Here is a 19,151-nt window from a genome sequence, read left to right as displayed (position 1 = left end):
ACACTTCATCATCCTCATATTCATATCTGACACATGTACCATCAATGAATCCAAGTTTATTTTTAGTTTGTAATTTAAGTTTCATAGCACAAGACCAAACATTATAATTTTCAGTTCCTTTTAACTTTTGTGTGATTAAAGAAGCACCAGATGTATCACTAGGATGTAAATACAAAGGATCATTAAATTCAAGTTTACTAATCTTAGTAATACCAGCAGAACTAACAGAACTATCATCAGACATGGTTGCAGTCACAAGAAGATAACAAATAACGATAGACAAACAAATATAACCAAATCTACACAAGCAATAAACAAATAATCATGCAATGATTCAAAAACACAGATTAAGCAATTAGACTAGTAAATTTAAACAAATAGCACACAATAACCGCAAAAAATCCACGGTTCAGACACTTGTAAGGAAAGAAAACAAATCCCAATCGACTGGTTACTAACCAGGCAACCTGTAGAGATGATCAACAGTAAAAGTGGTCAAGATCAATCTACGCTTGATCAGGTTTTCATAGATCTCAAAGGATCTAGATCAAGAGTTGGGCGTAGAGATCTAGTCAGGGTAAAATAAAAGCACGAATAAACACGAGACTCCCCTTTGAAGACAAGTTTGCAGCGGAAGAACAAGAAGATCAAAGAAGAACAAACCCTAATTTTCCAAAAATAGGGTTTTCAACCAAACAGCTTCTGATTAGCAAAATTGACTCAAAAATAGAATCCACAAGTCATTGTCGAACCCAAACACAGCAATAACAATCACACTTTCAATCAATCTTGAAAGAATCGATTGAAGAATCAGAAACCCTAATTTTCAGATCTGAAAATTAGTCATCAACGAATCAATAGATCGAACGAAATCAACCTTGCCGCTCTGATACCATGAACAAATACATAGAAAAAATAATCTTCCAATCACAGGAAGTAAACCTTCCAATCACAGGAAGTTGAAAAAATTACAAAACCAAAACCCTAATACAATCAATGATTGTAACTAACATATGTTCACACAATCATTCACAATCAAGTTCAACAAATTTGAACTTGGTCTCTCACAGTAGCAACAATTGCAATATCACAGTATGAAAACCCTAATAGGGTTAGAGAAAACAAGTCGAGAGAGAAAACAGATACAGTGAACTAATGAAAATAAATAAATAAAAATAAATTATATATAAATAAATTAATTTGCAGAGAGGCCCTTGAAGTCTTGATTCTTCATGCAACCAGCTTTTCCTTTTTACAGTTCAGCCACAAAACTTCAGTTCCAGAATTCAGCTTCAGTCCCTGCACATTCTTAACCCATAAATAAATACAAAAAACAATGAACAAATGTTTAGTTTACTTTATATAATTCAATAATATGTCGTGTAAATTGTATAATTGTTAGTATTGCCTTCTTTGCAATCTAGCAATTTGTAATCTTCGTGTAATCTCTTTATATTTTGCTTAAGGCTACAATATTGCCTTGAGCCTTCGTGTACCATATTTTTCATATCAATGAATTACTTTTCAAAAAAAAGAAAAAAGAAAAAAATAGTATCTATTACTTTAACAACTTTACTGTACTAATTTGGTTTTAAAATATGACATCAGCAAGATATCATTAAAACTGAATGAAGCCACATCGGCTTTGAAACTTATAATAAACTGTCGCATATATCAGTAAAACGAATTCAACGTTATCCACAATTAATAGATAGTATACTAACTATAGATAGATACATAAATACTTAAATAGTAATAACATATAGTATACTATACTTCTCTTATTAATAGATAAATCATTAAATCTTCTTCTTTTGTCAACTATAAAATGTAGTTTGCAGAGTATGTGATTAGCTACCTGCTCTTTATTCAACAACTTGTAAGTTATTACTCTCTTCCTATTTTCTATGAATTCCGTTGTGTTTCATTATGAATACTCCATCCAATTTTTCATAGCATTAATTCAACAGTTTCTACGTATGAGCATGAAAGTGTAAAACTTAATATAAGAATGATCATTTTTACCTTTAAAAGTTTAAATGCGATCAACAGAAAGAACCGTATTTATTTGCATATACTCATGTATACATAGCTAAAACTCATTGAGTTTTCAGTGTGTGTGTGTGTGTTTTTATTAATAATTACTTCAATACTTGTATGTACGTATGTGTGGAATTCGGATTTTGTTATGGATCCGATCCATTTCCATTCTTCACATTTACGTAACATCTGATTATCTGAATCAAATAAACTACCTATCTAGCGAATAAGTTTTGAATGTTTTTATAGTCCTGTTTCCATTCATTCATTCATTTATTACATTTTCATGGTACAATAATATTCATTTACTTTTAGGCATAATATGCGAGCACGCACCTTTTTTGTTTTATTTTTTTTAAATAAACATGAACTTGATTTTCACAACTTGTTTTCAGGCAACTTACAATTAGTAAACTTATTAGTTAAACAATCATTAAGAAAGCCTGTATGATGAATACCGGTGACAACAAGAAGCCGGAGGCATCCACATCCGCCACGTCCTCCACTGGTGTTCAACATGACAAAGAAGAAGGAAAAGATAGTAGTCATACGGTGCCGTTTTATAAGCTATTTGCTTTTGCTGATTCCACTGATTACATGTTGATGTTACTTGGTACAATTGGTGCTATTGGAAATGGAATATGTATGCCTCTCATGACTATTCTTTTAGGTGACGTTACTAATTCTTTTGGTGAGAATCAGAATAGTCATCATGTGGTTGCTATTGTTTCAAAGGTACATCACGAAAAGTAACTGTACAATTCATTGTTACAAAGTATTATCTTATGTTTTGTTGAACCATCCCAAGCTAGTCGAGTAGGTAGTCGGGGCTCAAATTGGTGGGGCATGAAAAGTAAAATTTTATCCGTTTATAATATGTTTCGTTGATCGATTATGTTGTTGGCCTATAGGTATCGCTGAAATTCGTTCAACTTGGTGCTTGGTGTGGTGTAGCAGCATTCCTTCGTAAGTATACGTTTTAACCAAATTATCTTCGTAGACATTATATCAAGTGATTATCTAATTATTGAATATTCATATTCATGTAAATGAAAATCCGTTTTTAATGTTCGGGGTGATTTATATCCTTAAAAGACAGATTTTTGAACACGCTACGTAGTAGATTATTTTTTACAACACAATAACGCCAAATAGCTCCTTGCTTATGAACTTATATGTCGTATAATGTTGTGTGTTATGTAGAGGTGGCGATGTGGATGATAACGGGTGAGCGACAGGCTGCAAGAATAAGGAATATGTATCTAAAATCAATACTGAGACAAGATGTGTCTTTTTTTGACATGGAAACGAATACGGGAGAAGTAATTGGCAGGATGTCAGGTGATACGGTCCTTATACAAGATGCAATGGGAGAGAAGGTTAGTAGCTAAACGGGTATATGGATAAGGTTTTCACTTAGGCTACCCGAGGACGAGTAGTAGTTTTACTCCGATGTATGTGGCTTATTCGGGTTATCTCGTTATCTTTTTCAACCCTTTTCATTGGACGCCCCAAGTTGCTAGTCTGGTCTTTAGATGTTATACAAAATTAACTTGTACACAAATTAGTAACTTTTGATATATTGTATGGAATTGAAGGTTGGAAAATTCACTCAACTGCTAGCAACATTTATCGGAGCATTTGCGATTGCATTTGTTAAGGGATGGCTTCTTGCGCTTGTCATGATGTCTTCAATTCCTCCGTTGGTAATTACTGGAGGAACCATGTCAGTAACAATATCCAAGTTGGCATCAAGGGGCCAAACTGCTTATGGTAAAGCAGCTATTGTAGTTGAACAAACAATTGGCTCAATCAGAACGGTAACAAAATAAGAATAAGTAAATTTTGTATCATATTACTTTTCAGTTTCATTTTTTAATAATCAATGATTTTCCGTTTATAGGTTGCTTCTTTCACCGGGGAGAAAAAATCTGTTGCCGAGTACAATAAATCTCTTGTAGATGCTTACAATTCTAGTGTTCATGAAGGCCTGGCTACCGGTTTTGGTCTTGGTATGATGGAGCTCTTCATATTCTGCAGTTATTCGTTGGCTGTTTCGTTTGGCGTTAAGATGATACTTGAAAAGGGTTACACTGGTGGGACTGTGCTGACCGTAATGTTTTCTGTGCTAACTGGATCCATGTGAGTAGATTTCTTTGTCTATGTCATCTATCTTTTTTTCAAAAAAAAGAAAAAGAAAGAAAAGAACTTGAATATAATTAAAATATATAAGAAGACCTATATCTAATACTAATAGTGTTAAAACTTATTCAAACTCAACGTCTAATTGGCAAAACCTTACGATCTATTTGACTAAACTATTGAGCTTATTTTAAATCTAATATCGCCCATATACACGTTCGATTCTACGGTCTATTTGTCTTTCCCTTCTATATATTGGAGCTTTTAATAATTAAATGTGTGTGGTTCAACAGGTCTCTTGGGCAGGCGTCACCTTGTTTGAGTGCATTTGCTGCAGGTAAGGCAGCAGCGTACACGATGTTTAACACTATAAACAGAAAGCCCGAAATAGATTCTTGTGACACAAAGGGTAAAATATTGAGTGATATTCATGGCAATATAGAATTAAAGGATGTGTATTTCACTTATCCCGCAAGGCCAGATGAGGAAATTTTTAGTGGATTTTCTCTTTACATCCCAAGTGGCTCGACTACAGCTTTGGTTGGACAAAGTGGAAGTGGAAAGTCTACGGTTATCAGCCTAATTGAGAGATTTTACGATCCTCGAGCAGGGGAGATTCTTATCGATAATATTAATCTTAAAGAGTTCCAGTTAAACTGGATTAGGGGGAAGATTGGTCTTGTTAGCCAAGAACCTGTTTTGTTTACATCCAGCATTAAAGATAATATTATGTATGGGAAAGATAATGCGTCTATGGAGCAGATTAGAGGTGCAGTAGAGCTATCAAATGCTGCAAATTTTATTAAGAAACTACCTCAGGTTTATAACTTTTAGACTTCTTAGTTTACATTTTTTTTATTTCTTTAGTTTATAATGTTAATTAACTTTTTAGGGACTTGACACAATGGTTGGTGAGCATGGAATACAACTCTCAGGAGGACAAAAGCAAAGAATTGCTATTGCTAGAGCGATTGTTAAAGATCCAAGAATCCTTCTTTTGGATGAAGCTACAAGTGCACTTGATGCAGAGTCCGAAAGAGTTGTGCAACATGCATTAGATAGGATAATGGTGAATAGAACAACCATCATAGTTGCACATCGTTTGAGCACGGTCAGAAATGTTGATACAATTGTAGTTATTCACCGGGGAAAGATGGTTGAGAGAGGTAGTTTTTATGCTTACTAGAAAAATATTTTAATCCTTATTTTATTTCAAATGGTTAATTTCATAAGAATATACTGTGCTTTAGTCCGTATCCTCGTAACTAATATGTTTGCAAAAATAATAAATGGTCAAACTTTACAAAATAGTTATTTAGAAACTGGCAAATGGTCCAAGCTACTAATAAAGATCTTGTTTAAATATACTATACATAATCAAAACTTTAACCGTAATTGTTAATTGACCAGGATCGCATTCAGAGTTACTTGAGGATCCTGAAGGAGCATATTCTCAACTTATAAAATTACAAGAGGTTAACAATGTTCCAACAGATCAATTAGAAACTGGTATGGATCAGAGAAGACTGTCAAGTCATGAATCAGCCCACCGACGGTCAATAAGTATAGGATCGTCTGGCAGTAGACGTCCCTCAGTGTCTATGTCGTTTAGTTCTATGTCATTCAGTTTACCTGCACACATACGTGTCTCTACATCCGAACCTGTTGATATTGAAGAACAAGAAACTTCAAAAAGTCATCCTAAAGTCCCACTTCGCCGCCTTATCTATCTTAACAAGCCAGAGATATCCGTACTCTTAATAGGTTCCATAGTTGCTATTATAAATGGAGCATTATTCCCAGTTTTTAGCATTATGCTTTCTAACATGATTAAAACATTTTATGAACCACCTCAAAAAATGAAGTCTGACGCAAGATTCTGGGCTTTAATGTTTGTAATACTGGGAGTGGTATCTCTTTTATCTAGACCTGCTAGATCATATTGTTTTGCAATTGCTGGATCTAAGCTAATAAAAAGAATTAGAACGTTATGTTTTGAAAAGGTGATTAATATGGAGGTTGGATGGTTTGATAAGACGGATAACACGAGTGGTGCAATTGGTGCAAGGTTGTCAACAGATGCAGCTAGTGTTCGTGGTTTGGTTGGCGATGCACTTTCTCAACTTATTCAGGATTTATCCTCTGTGGCTACTGGTTTAGTCATTGCTTTTTCAGCATGCTGGCAGTTGGCTCTAATAATTCTCACTCTCATTCCCATTATGAGTGCTAATGGTTATGTTCAGATGAAATTCTTGAAAGGGTTTAGTGCTGATACTAAGATGATGTATGAGGAAGCAAGTCAGGTTGCTAACGTGTTGGGAAAGTTAATCTGATGAGTCAAAGTATTTTGCAGATTTTAGAGTCTGATGATGTTAGAGTCTGAGGAGCAGATGATGTTAGAGTCTGAAGTTTTCAAAAGTCAACTGCCGAATGATTTCTTGTTGATAAAGCCATTTGAAGATTCTGGAAGATCTCTTTTATATTTAGAAGATATATGATGATGCGTTTTTGTGTTTATCTTCCAGAATTAATCTCCTTAAGTTTAGCTTTGATCCTTGTATATCTTTTCCTATTTTGTAGAGTAGTTTGTTAAGAAACCAAATCTGGAAGATTTGGTTCTTCTTGTATAAATACACGTTTATGTTTGCAGTTTTTATATATATATCAAAAAACACGATTGTGCTTAATATATTATTGGTTTTCTTCTAATTCGTGTTCTCTTAATTTTCTGCACTTTAATTCCTATTGTTTGTGTGAAATTAAGAGTCTGGTGTTCATAGTTGAATTACTGTGAACTAATAACTGGTATCAGAGCGGGTAAGGTGTAAATCCGTCAAAGGTAATCTTTAAAACGATCTATTTTTCATCTTTGAAGAAATCAAGATGTCTACCAGTACAATTGTTACTCCAGTCATGGCTGGAAAAGGTGTGCCGATTTTTGATGGCACAGACTTTGCAACATGGAAGCTAAAAGTTCTATGGTTTCTTGGATCTGTTCATGAAGATGCAGAAACTGTCCTTACCACAGGACCCATTACACCAGGTCAAATGGTCGATGCTGTTCCTGGATCAGATACTGTTGCTGCACAACCTGCTTATTTTCGTTCAACTCCAAGAGAAAGATGGACAGAAGCAGAAGCTATAAAGTTTAAGCTTGACAGCAAAATAAGAAGTATTATTGGTAATGCTGTCACTGTTCCTATTCTCAGGAAAATTAGTCATGCCAAGACTGCTAAAGCTATGTGGGATCTTTTACTTAATGATTATGAAGGAGTCACAGTTGTTAAGACTCAAAAGAGAAAGAATCTGATCAGATGCTATGAAAACTTTGCTGCTGAGCCTAAAGAATCCTTAAGTGATCTCCACTCAAGGTTTCAGGTTTTGATAAATGATCTTGAAAGTGTTGGTATAGAAAAGACACAACAAGTTTTGTGTCAAAAGTTCATTGAATTACTACCTTCAAACTTTGAATCGGTTATTACTTCTATGGTAATAAGTGAGAAGATTGAAGGGTATGAGCTAAGTGAGTTGTTTGGTATTCTATCAAATTTTGAAGAAACACAGTTGAAGAACAAGATCAATGTTAAGAAGGTTGCTAAAGATCCAGAGGCAGCTTTGGTGGCTACTACAAAGAAGAACAAACAGTTGTTCTCCAGTTACTCTAGTAAGGTTGAATCTGAGGATGATGAAACTTCTGATGATAGTGAATCTGAAGAAGATGAGGAAGATGATGATCTGGAGGCCCAGATAGCTCTTTTGGCTCAGAGAGTTGAGCAAAGAAAGTTTGGTTTTAAGAAGGGTAAAGGTAAGAGTTCATTTGATCCAAAGAAAGCTAAGTGTTTCAAGTGTGGTAAGATAGGGCATATAGCTGCTGATTGCTGGTCTAAGATTGAAGGAGGTTCAGATTCCTACAAGTCTGTTGACAAAGCAAGAAAGTACAAGTTGAAGTACAAGAAATTAAAGAATGAAGCTGAGAAGGCAAAGGGTAAAGAACAGGAGAAGGCTTTGTATACTGAAACATGGGAGGATGAAGATTCATCATCAGATGATGAGGAAGACAAGTGTTTTATGGCTTTAACTGAAATGGTTGGTGGATCCAGTAATTTTGAAGAGGATCTGAAGGCTATTGAGAAGATGGATATGGATAGTTCTTGTAATAAAATTTCTGCCTATAAGGTACAAAACTTTGTGAACTATTTTGATAATGAAAAAGTGAGAATGTTTCAGTACTTGTTGCTTGACTTTAAGTGGTGTTTAGAAGACATTGATAGGTTAAGAACACAAATCTTTGATCTTAAACAGTCAATTATGGAAAAAGATGCTGAAATTAAAGGATTAAAATCGTGTGAGGCTGAATTAGACACTTATAAAATGGCATATGCTGAAGAAACTAAAAGATTAAATACAGAATTAGGAAGATCAATTAAAAGGTCAAAACATTATGAGTCAATTTGTAGATCTTGGTGTGTATCTTCTAAAAAGAATTCTGATGCTATTGCCAAACAAATTCCAGATGATGTTAAGGCCATATTAGGTGAAAACTACATATTAGACAATAATGTGGAAGCTGATCCTAATAGATTTAAACCTGATATTTTACCAGATACTTTTGTAAAGTTTGATGGTGATAAAAAGATTTTGACAAATGCTTTTGTAAAATCATTAGATCCTGTTGAGCCTTTAGACATCATTGTACTTGAGAGCAGAGATCCTTTAGAGTCTGAAATTTTGTTACCATCAGACTCTAACTGGTCAGAAAGTAAAAGTCAATCAGAGTCTGAACTTGAGAAATCTTCAGACTCTAACAGTTTAGATTTGAAAATTAAAAGTGAATGTTCTGACCAGGAGTCTATCACCCATGAGTCAAGTTGCAAGGACATATCTGATTTATCTTCTGTTACTAGTACCAGTCCAGATTCTAAAAGGTCAAAAAGAAAGTCAAAGTCCAAACAGACTAAGACTATTCGAAAACTTAAAAAGGAAATTTCAAAACTTAATAATGTAATCAAAAGTAAAGAGAAATCTCCTGTTAAGAGTACATGTTGTCTTCCAAAGAGAATTGAAAAGTGTTGGAAACCCAAAGTCTGTGAAAGTGAAAGTGTTTTGAAATCTGTTAAAGACAAGTTGATCTGGATTGGTAACAAAGCTTTTGTATGGAGAGTAAAAGATTCTCCTATTGAACCCACTGAAAAGTGGGTTCCCTCCAAGAATTAATTGTGTAGTTGTTTGTGTCTTGTGTAGCAGGGTAGTAAGTGGTATCTGGATAGTGGCTGCTCAAGACATATGACTGGATGCAAAGAACATCTTGTAGAGTTTGTAGAAGAGAAGGGTCCTCCTGTGAGATATGGTGATAATTCTGTTGCAAAGACAGTTGGTTATGGTACTGTGAAAGCTGGTAGTGTTACTTTGATGAAAGTTGCCTTAGTTGAAGGGTTGATGCATAATCTGCTAAGTGTTAGTCAAATTGCTGATGAAGACTGTGAAATAAGAATCAGAAAGAAAGCTGGTATTATTTATGATCCAAAAGGTAGGCCAACACTTGTGGCCTGGAGACATCAGAATGTGTATGTATTGGATCTGAATTCTGTTAATTCTGGTATTGAGACATGTTTGTATTCTCAGACTGTAAATGAGCTAAATTGGCTGTGGCATAAAAGACTTTCTCATCTTAATTTTAAGAATATAAATGAGCTGTCTAAGAAGAAATTGGTGAGAGGTCTTCCACAGCAACCCTTTAAGAAAGATAAGCCATGTTCTGCTTGTATTATGGGTAAACAAACCAAAACCAAGTTTCCTTCAAAAACCCTGGCTACCATTTGTGATCCACTTCACATGCTTCATATGGATCTGTTTGGTCCAATGAATACTAGTAGTTTGGGTGGAAAAAGGTATACTCTTGTGATTGTTGATGAGTATTCCAGATTTACTTGGGTTATTTTCTTGGCTGCAAAGAGTGATGCTCCTGAAGAAATCATCAGGTTGATCAAAAGAGAGCAGGTTCAAAAGGGTATTCTTGTTAAACAGTTAAGAAGTGATCATGGTACTGAGTTCAAAAATGTTACTTTAATTGATTTTTGTGAAGAATCTGGAATTGGTCAAAACTTCTCTGCTGTAAGAACTCCTCAACAGAATGGAGTTGCTGAAAGAAGAAACAGAACCCTTATTGAAGCAGCTAGAACTATGCTATGTCAATCGAATATAGCTTTAAGGTTCTGGGCTGAAGCTGTAAACACAGCATGTTACACTCAAAATAGGTCACTGATTGTGAAGAAACATGGTAAAACTCCTTATGAGTTATATCACAAAAAGGTGCCTACTATTCATTATTTTCAAGTTTTTGGGTGTAAGTGCTACATTTTAAATCAAAGAGATCAGCTTGATAAGATGAAGCCAAAGTCTGATGAAGGTATTTTTATGGGATATTCTTCTGTATCTAAAGCTTATAGAGTTTACAATCAGAGGAGAATGAAGATTGAAGAATCTATCAATGTTTCTTTTGATGAAAGCTCCTTAGAAATGGATCAATCATCCAATTCTGAGAATTCTGCACTTGAAGAAATGTCTAAGTTAATTTCAGAGAACATTGTTCAGACTCTGGATTCAGAGTCTGAGTCTGATGAACAGTGGTCAGACTCTAAAAATATTATTGCTGAAGGTGTTCATACAGAAGAATCTACACAAGAAGAAGAGATTGTTGTTAATCAAGAGAGTGGCCAATCATCAGATACCACCTCAGATCCCATTGTACCTATCAGAAGATCTTCAAGAAGCATAGTTCATCCAAAGCATCTTGATGATTATGTTGTGGATACTACAGGGTTACCCAAGACTAGTTCTTCTAATCAGGCTGCTGTGTCTGAATCTGCCATAGCTAATTTCTGTTTGTTTTCAAGTTTTCTTTCACTTATTGAGCCTAAGAAGATTGATGAGGCACTAGGTGATGATGACTGGAATGAGGCTATGACTGAAGAACTTACAGAGTTTGAAAGGAATGAAGTATGGGAATTGGTTCCAAAGCCTGATGATAAAACTATCATTGGCACAAAATGGGTATTCAGGAACAAGGTGGATAAAGATGGTATTGTTATCAGAAATAAGGCAAGGTTGGTTGCTCAAGGGTACAGGCAAGAAGAAGGGATAGATTATGATGAGACTTTTGCTCCTGTGGCTAGAATTGAAGCTATCAGATTGTTTTTGTCTCATGCTGCTCACAAAGGGTTTAAGGTATCTCAAATGGATGTGAAGAGTGCTTTCTTGAATGGAGTTTTGCAAGAAGAGGTGTATGTGAAACAACCTCCTGGTTATGTAAGTAAGAAATTTCCAAAACATGTTTACAAATTGAAAAAGGCATTGTATGGTCTGAAGCAAGCTCCAAGAGCCTGGTATGATACCTTGTCAACATTTCTTCTAGAAAATAATTTTTCCAGAGGAGCTATTGACAAGACTTTGTTTGTCAAAAAGGACAAAGGTGATGTGCTACTTGTTCAAATTTATGTAGATGACATTATATTTGGGTCTACTAATCCTAACTTGGGAAAATGGTTTTCTGATATTATGTCAAAAGAGTATAGAATGAGTAATTTGTGTACATTAAACTATTTTCTTGGGTTGCAAATAAAACAAAGTTCTGAGGGTATTTTTATAAACCAGAGTAACTATATTGCTAACATGTTAGACAAATATGGTTTCAAAAATTGTTCTTCTATAAGAACACCAATGAGCATTTCTGAAAAACTTGATAAGGATGAGTCTGGTAAACCCACTTGTCAATCAACCTATAGAGGTTTGATTGGATCTTTGTTATACTTAACTGCAAGTAGACCTGATATAATGTTTGCTACATGTCTTTGTGCACGTTACCAATCTGACCCTAAGGAGTCTCATTACAAAGCTGTGAAAAGGATTTTTAGGTACTTAAAAGGTACCCCTAACCTGGGTCTTTGGTATCCCAAAGACTCAGGGTTTGATCTAATTGGTTACACAGATGCAGACTATGCAGGTTGCAAGTTAGACAGGAAAAGCACTTCTGGTGGATGTCAATTGTTAGGTGGAAAACTGGTTAGCTGGTCTAGTAAGAAGCAAAACTCTGTTGCTACTTCTACAGCAGAAGCTGAATATGTTGCTGCAGGAAGCTGCTGTGCTCAATTACTTTGGATGCAACATCAACTTTTGGATTTTGGGTTGACATTGTCCAACACTCCAATCATGTGTGACAATGAGAGTGCAATTGCTATTACTGAGAATCCAGTGTTTCACTCAAGAACAAAGCACATTGAAATCAGACATCATTTTATAAGGGATTGTGTTGAAAAGGGCAAAGTGTATTTGAAGCATATTGGTACAAAGGATCAATTGGCAGATATTTTTACTAAGGCACTTAATGAAGAAAGGCATTTTTATCTTCTTGGACAACTTGGAATGTTAAATCCATCTAGTGAAATGTTGTCTAGTGATGACTCTTCCGGAGTCTGATGTTTTAATGAGTCTGGATGAGGTAATGCTATTTCAGAGTCTGAGATGGTGTGACTCTGGTGTATTTTTGATGTAATTTTGTGTAAATTATTTTCTATCTTGAGTCAAATAAAGTTTTTTTTTTTTTGTTCTGTTTTAGGTAAGTTTATTTTTCTTTATTCTATTTCTTATAATAAAAGGGTCAAAACTGTAACTTTTTGAGGAGGTAAATGGTAAAATTTTTGGCGGTGTCAGAATTATTTAATAGGGTTTAAATTTTAAATTTTTTTTTTGTCAAATCAGTCGATCATCTCAAAACCCTCATCTGTTTTTCGAAATTCTCTTGCGATTACAATGGCGAACATGAAATTCATCCCTTTTGTTCTGGAACCAACTGAAAGGATGCATCGAGCAAAGGATTTTAGAGGTAATAAGGAGGTACAGGTATCGGTGAACAATAGGGTAGCTTGTGGTAGAATTCCAGAAGGGTTTGCTAATGAGGGATATGAGGAATTGATGCTGTTTATGAGGAATCATCCTTTGAAGGATGCCTTCTTTAAGACAACGGTGATGTATCCTGAGATGCTGGCTGAGTTCTGGTACACTTGTAATGGGAACAGAGAAGCAAGGTCAATTACTGGTACTTACAGGAATGGTAACAACACCTTAACAATTACTGAAAATCATTTAAGGGCTGCTTTAAACCTTCCTTTTAATGAGAATTTTGTTCGAACAGCAGCAAAATCTGCTGTACGAAATTGTTTTAACCTAGTTGGTCAGCCCTTAACCAATTCTAGTGTCAAAATCAGTATGTTCAGTCCAAGGTGGATGTTTCTATTGTCAAATATAATCAGAAGTTTGAGTTTTAAATGTGGGAGTCTAACTGAAATAAATGATTTTGAGGCTCATATTTTTGATGCCATGGTAACAGGGAGAAATATAGACTTTGCACGTCTGTATTTTAATGAACTCTTAGTGCTTACTGAAAAACCTTTAAGAGATCACAATGTGCCATTCATAAGATTTATGAGTCTAATGTTTGAACAAGCAATGACACCAATTTTGTACAATGGTTTGCAAACTTTTAATGTCTATGAGTACAGGTATTTACCTGAATGCAGTGTCAAAATGTTTCATAGGCACATTGTTGATGGTCAAGAAGTCCCTCTTACAGCTGCTATGATGCATTGGGTCAATTTGGGCCGTGCAGACCAACCTGCAGATCCTGAGCAATCAGAATCTGAAGGGGCATCTTCTTCAGGATCTGAGCAATCAGAATCTGAAGAAGGTCACAACAATGGTCAACAACATTCAACAGAATCTGAACATTCAGTTTCTACCCCCCCAATTACTCCACCCCATATTGTCAATCAAACAGAGCAGGCTGAAGATATGGTTGAAGAAACACCACTTCAATCTAACCCATCTTCACCCACTGCTACTGAGCAAATATCTTCATCAAACAACCTTATGAACTCACCAGTTCATACAGAGAATACCACCATACTTGAACCCTTAGATGATTCAGCACCTGTGAATTCACCATTACAATTCACTAGGCAAGATGGTGCTAGTACTGTTTCTTCACCTCTGCTAGAGGTTGTTGCAAGCAGTGCTTTGACCTTAACCAAACCTGATAGGTTAGTTAACTTGGATACCCACATTACAGTTACTGATGCAACCCCCTCAGTTAACTTACAAACAGAGGTCCCAATCCTGGACTCATCAAACCAAATTCAACAACCTACTGAAATGGCCAAACCTACTTCTACCTCAGACTTAAGTCTGTCACTACCTTTCCAGAGCATGTCATCCTTACACACTCTTGCACAGGCTGCCAATGCCACACTCATGTCACAGGGTGTGGTACAGGCCTCAACACCTTCTTTATCCAAGGATTGCTTTTCTTCACAACAGGAAAGTCATGAGGATATACCAACCATACCCACATCTATTGACACTGCAGGTCAGACTGAGGCACCAGTTGAATTGGTTGGCTTGAATAAGGCTTTGACTAATTTGACTAAGAAGTTTGATGACAAACTATCTGTTGTGCAGTCTGATCTTTCTAAAAACTTTAATAATAATTTTGTTTCAAAATCAGAGTTGATGGAGGTGAGGAGGTTGGTTGGGGAGTTGCAGGGTGGTGCTGGTAATTCAAATTCTGTGGTGATGTTTAATGACAGGTTGGATGTATTGGAAAAGAAAGTTGATGGGGTAGAAAGTTGTTTTACAGGGTTTGCTTCTGATTTGGTTACTTTAAAAAATCAACAAGCTGAAATCTGGGAAATCATATCTTCTCTTCAGGTGGATGATGTCAAAAAGGGGGAGAAAAGAAAGAGAGTTGATGATGCAGAGGTTGCTGGTGATAAGAATAAGAGAGCTGCTGTTGAGGGGGAGAATCAAATTGAGGGGGAGCACATTGTTGTTGATGAGGTTGTGGTTTCAGAAAATGTGGTTGAGAATGTTACTGTTGGTGATGAAATTGTTGCTGGTGGTGTTAAGGATAAGGGTAAAAATGTTGCAGCTGTTGGTGAGATGATTGCAGAATCTGCTGGTGATATTTCTGAAAATCCTGCGGTCTTGAATGATCTGAGAGCTAAGTTGAATAAAAGGTTTAGATTTAGAAGGTATGAAGGAGAAGTGTTGAAGGTTGAAATTGATAGGACTGAGTATGATGGAGTGTGTTTGTTTCTGACTTTATCTCATGCTTCTGATAAAAGATTAAGGGTGAAGTTGAATCAAATATTGAGGTTAGGATTTTGTGAATGGAGAGGAATTGCATTTGGTTTGAGAGGTTGTGAAGGTGACAGGGTGATTTTAAGTGAGGTGTTTAAGAGGATTTTTATGTTTGTGCATCTGGTGTTTGAAGAAGGGTTTATTAGTTTGAAGGATTATGAAGTTTTCTGTGAAGCCTTTAATTTGAGAAAGAAAGAAAGAAGGGTCAAGAGGATAGTTGATACATATGCTGTTCCTGAACATATGGAGTTTATAGATGATTTTTATGTTGAGTATTTGGATGCATTGCTGGTTAAAACTTCTAATGGAAGGAGAATGTTGATTAGAGTGGATCAGTTTGAGGATGCTAATATTGAGCTGCTATTAAGTTTGATGACAAGGTGTGAATCTCTGCAGACCTTACCTTTTCGAAGAAAGTTGTTGATGCACTTGTACAGCAAGATCAGTATGATGAAGAAGATCTCACACATGAAGCATAAGTGCAAGCTGATTGAAAGAGAGGTCAAGAAGTTGATGGGTTAGTAGCTTGAATTGTTTTGACATCATCAGATAGGGGGAGATTGTTGGGAAAGTTAATCTGATGAGTCAAAGTATTTTGCAGATTTTAGAGTCTGATGATGTTAGAGTCTGAGGAGCAGATGATGTTAGAGTCTGAAGTTTTCAAAAGTCAACTGCCGAATGATTTCTTGTTGATAAAGCCATTTGAAGATTCTGGAAGATCTCTTTTATATTTAGAAGATATATGATGATGCGTTTTTGTGTTTATCTTCCAGAATTAATCTCCTTAAGTTTAGCTTTGATCCTTGTATATCTTTTCCTATTTTGTAGAGTAGTTTGTTAAGAAACCAAATCTGGAAGATTTGGTTCTTCTTGTATAAATACACGTTTATGTTTGCAGTTTTTATATATATATCAAAAAACACGATTGTGCTTAATATATTATTGGTTTTCTTCTAATTCGTGTTCTCTTAATTTTCTGCACTTTAATTCCTATTGTTTGTGTGAAATTAAGAGTCTGGTGTTCATAGTTGAATTACTGTGAACTAATATAACGATGCGGTCAGAACTATAAGGACGGTGGCTTCATTTTGTTCAGAAGAAAAAGTGATGGATCTTTATAGAATTAAATGTGAGGGTCCCAGGAAATCGGGGATAAAACAAGGTTTGATTAGTGGGATTGGATTTGGAGCCTCATTTTTCTTACTTTTTTGTTTGTATGGAATCAGCTTTTATACTGGTGCTCGATTTGTAGAATCTGGAATAACTACATTCGATGATTCTTTCCGGGTATTCTTTGCTTTGATATTTGCAGCCTTAGCTGTATCTCATTCAAGCTCGTTTGTTCCGGATTCAAGCAAAGCCAAAAGTTCAGCAGTGTCGGTTTTTACCATTTTAGATAGAAAGTCAGAGATTGACCCGAGTGATGAATCAGGAGAAAAACTGGATACAATCAAGGGCGAAATCAAGATTCGTCATATTAGCTTTAGATATCCCACAAGACCCGATGTTCAGATATTCCGAGATCTTTGCTTAACCATTCGTAGTGGTAAGACGGTCGCATTGGTTGGAGAGAGTGGAAGTGGGAAATCCACAATTATTCAACTCCTGCAAAGATTCTATAACCCAGATTCGGGGTATATCAAGTTGGATGGAATCGAATTACAAAAATTTCAACTTAAGTGGCTTAGAATGCAAATGGGTCTCGTTGGCCAGGAGCCCGTGTTGTTCAATGACACCATTAGAACCAACATTGCTTATGGTAAAGATTGTGATGCTACAGAGTCTGAAATTATAGCTGCATCGGAATTAGCTAATGCCCATAAGTTCATCAGTGCCTTACATCAAGGTTATGATACAATGGTAGGTGAAAGAGGAGCGAAAATGTCAGGTGGGCAAAAACAAAGAGTAGCAATAGCTAGAGCTATTATTAAAAGTCCCAAAATACTATTGTTAGATGAGGCTACAAGCGCGCTTGACGCTGAGTCGGAAAGGGTGGTTCAAGATGCACTGGATAGAGTGATGGTTAACAGGACCACAGTGGTGGTTGCTCACCGATTGTCAACAATTAAGAATGCAGATGTGATTGCAGTGGTCAAGAACGGAGTGATTGTTGAGAAAGGAAAACATGATAATTTAGTGAATATTAAGGACGGAATCTACGCATCTTTAGTTGCACTTCACATGAACCATTAGCTATGTTTCATCGGCTCTTGCCTTTTTTTCTTTTTCTTTTCTTGCTAGAAGTTTGTAAACATTTTGAAGAATATAAATGGCAAATCTTGTGATGACCCGGGAATTTCTGACCAAATTTAAACTTAATCTTTATATGTTTCCGACACGATAAGCAAAATCTGTAATGTTAAGTCTCAAAAATTTTGAAATTTACTTTTAAGTAATCAATTACCCTTTGACTAATCCCGACGATTCACGAACAATTGTTGTTAATAAATATGTATATATATACATATATATATATATATATATATATATATATATATATATATATATATATATATATATATATATATATATAAATATAAGTATATGTGTATAAATAATAATGTTAAATAATTAAATACCAATTAAACAGTAGAGTTAAATATGAAAAATAATATATAATATAATAATGTTATTATTAAAAAGAAAATATATATAAACATATATAATAACTACACATGATTACTATTATATATATATATATATATATATATATATATATATATATATATATTATATATATATATATATATATATATATTATATATATATATATATATATATATATATATATATATATATATATATATAAAAGATATAATTATTATGTGTTGAAATTTATTAATATCTATTTATGTTATGAAATAATATAATATAGCAAATAAGATATATAATAATTATATACATAAAACATTATTAATTTATTCATATTTACATAATATAACTAATATGCAAACACAGTTATATAATAATATATAAAATGTGTAGATATTAGATATTCAGTATATGTTATTATATAAAAAATATTATATTACATAATTAATAATAAATAATATTAAGATATTAAATTAAATTATAAATTTAAAATATAGATACTAAGGTAATATTATTACTTTTAATACTAATATCAACATTAGTATTTTTAATATCATTATATTAATATATAACATATAGATATAAAATTTGATATACACAAATATTATCGCAAATATTATTATTATCATTGTTAACACTAATATAATTAGTACTATTATTATTATTATCATTAGTAATATTATTATTATTATTATCATTTTCACTAAAATCATTTTTATTGTTGTGACTTATTATTAATATTATTATTATTAATATCCTTATTCGTAAACTTATTGAAATTATCATTTTATTTACTATCATCATATTATTATGATTATCATTATTTTCAAATGTATCATTATTATTAACTTATAAATAAAATTATCATTATTATTATTATTATTATTATTATTATTATTATTAATGTAACTATTATTAATTAGTATTATTATTATTATTAGTATACTTATATTATTTAAAACTAAAAATAAAATAAAAATAAAATAATCATATAAAACAGAAATTGTACAATTCAGTTAGGGATCATTATCTGATTTCTTTCAATTTGTCAAAGTAATCGTACTAATTGATTCCAAATCAATACAAACCAAAAACCTGTCGATTTCACCTTTTTATTCTTTGTATTTTATTTCCTGTTTGAGTGACTAACTGTCAAACCAATTGATCATAAGAAAAGCAATGTGGAT

The 19,151-nt window shown here is 34.1% G+C and overlaps 1 pseudogene; it reads left to right on the top strand.

The window, feature by feature from the left end:
- The first annotated feature begins 2,622 nt into the window (after positions 1–2,622).
- LOC139873258 (ABC transporter B family member 21-like) lies at positions 2,623–17,565 on the top strand (annotated as a pseudogene).
- The last annotated feature ends 1,586 nt before the right edge of the window (positions 17,566–19,151 follow it).

The sequence above is a fragment of the Rutidosis leptorrhynchoides genome, chromosome 10 (assembly GCF_046630445.1).
Source record: "Rutidosis leptorrhynchoides isolate AG116_Rl617_1_P2 chromosome 10, CSIRO_AGI_Rlap_v1, whole genome shotgun sequence".
Classification (NCBI taxonomy): Eukaryota; Viridiplantae; Streptophyta; class Magnoliopsida; order Asterales; family Asteraceae; genus Rutidosis; species Rutidosis leptorrhynchoides.
Note: the sequence above shows the minus strand (reverse complement) of the source record. Positions and strands in the feature narration are given on the sequence as shown.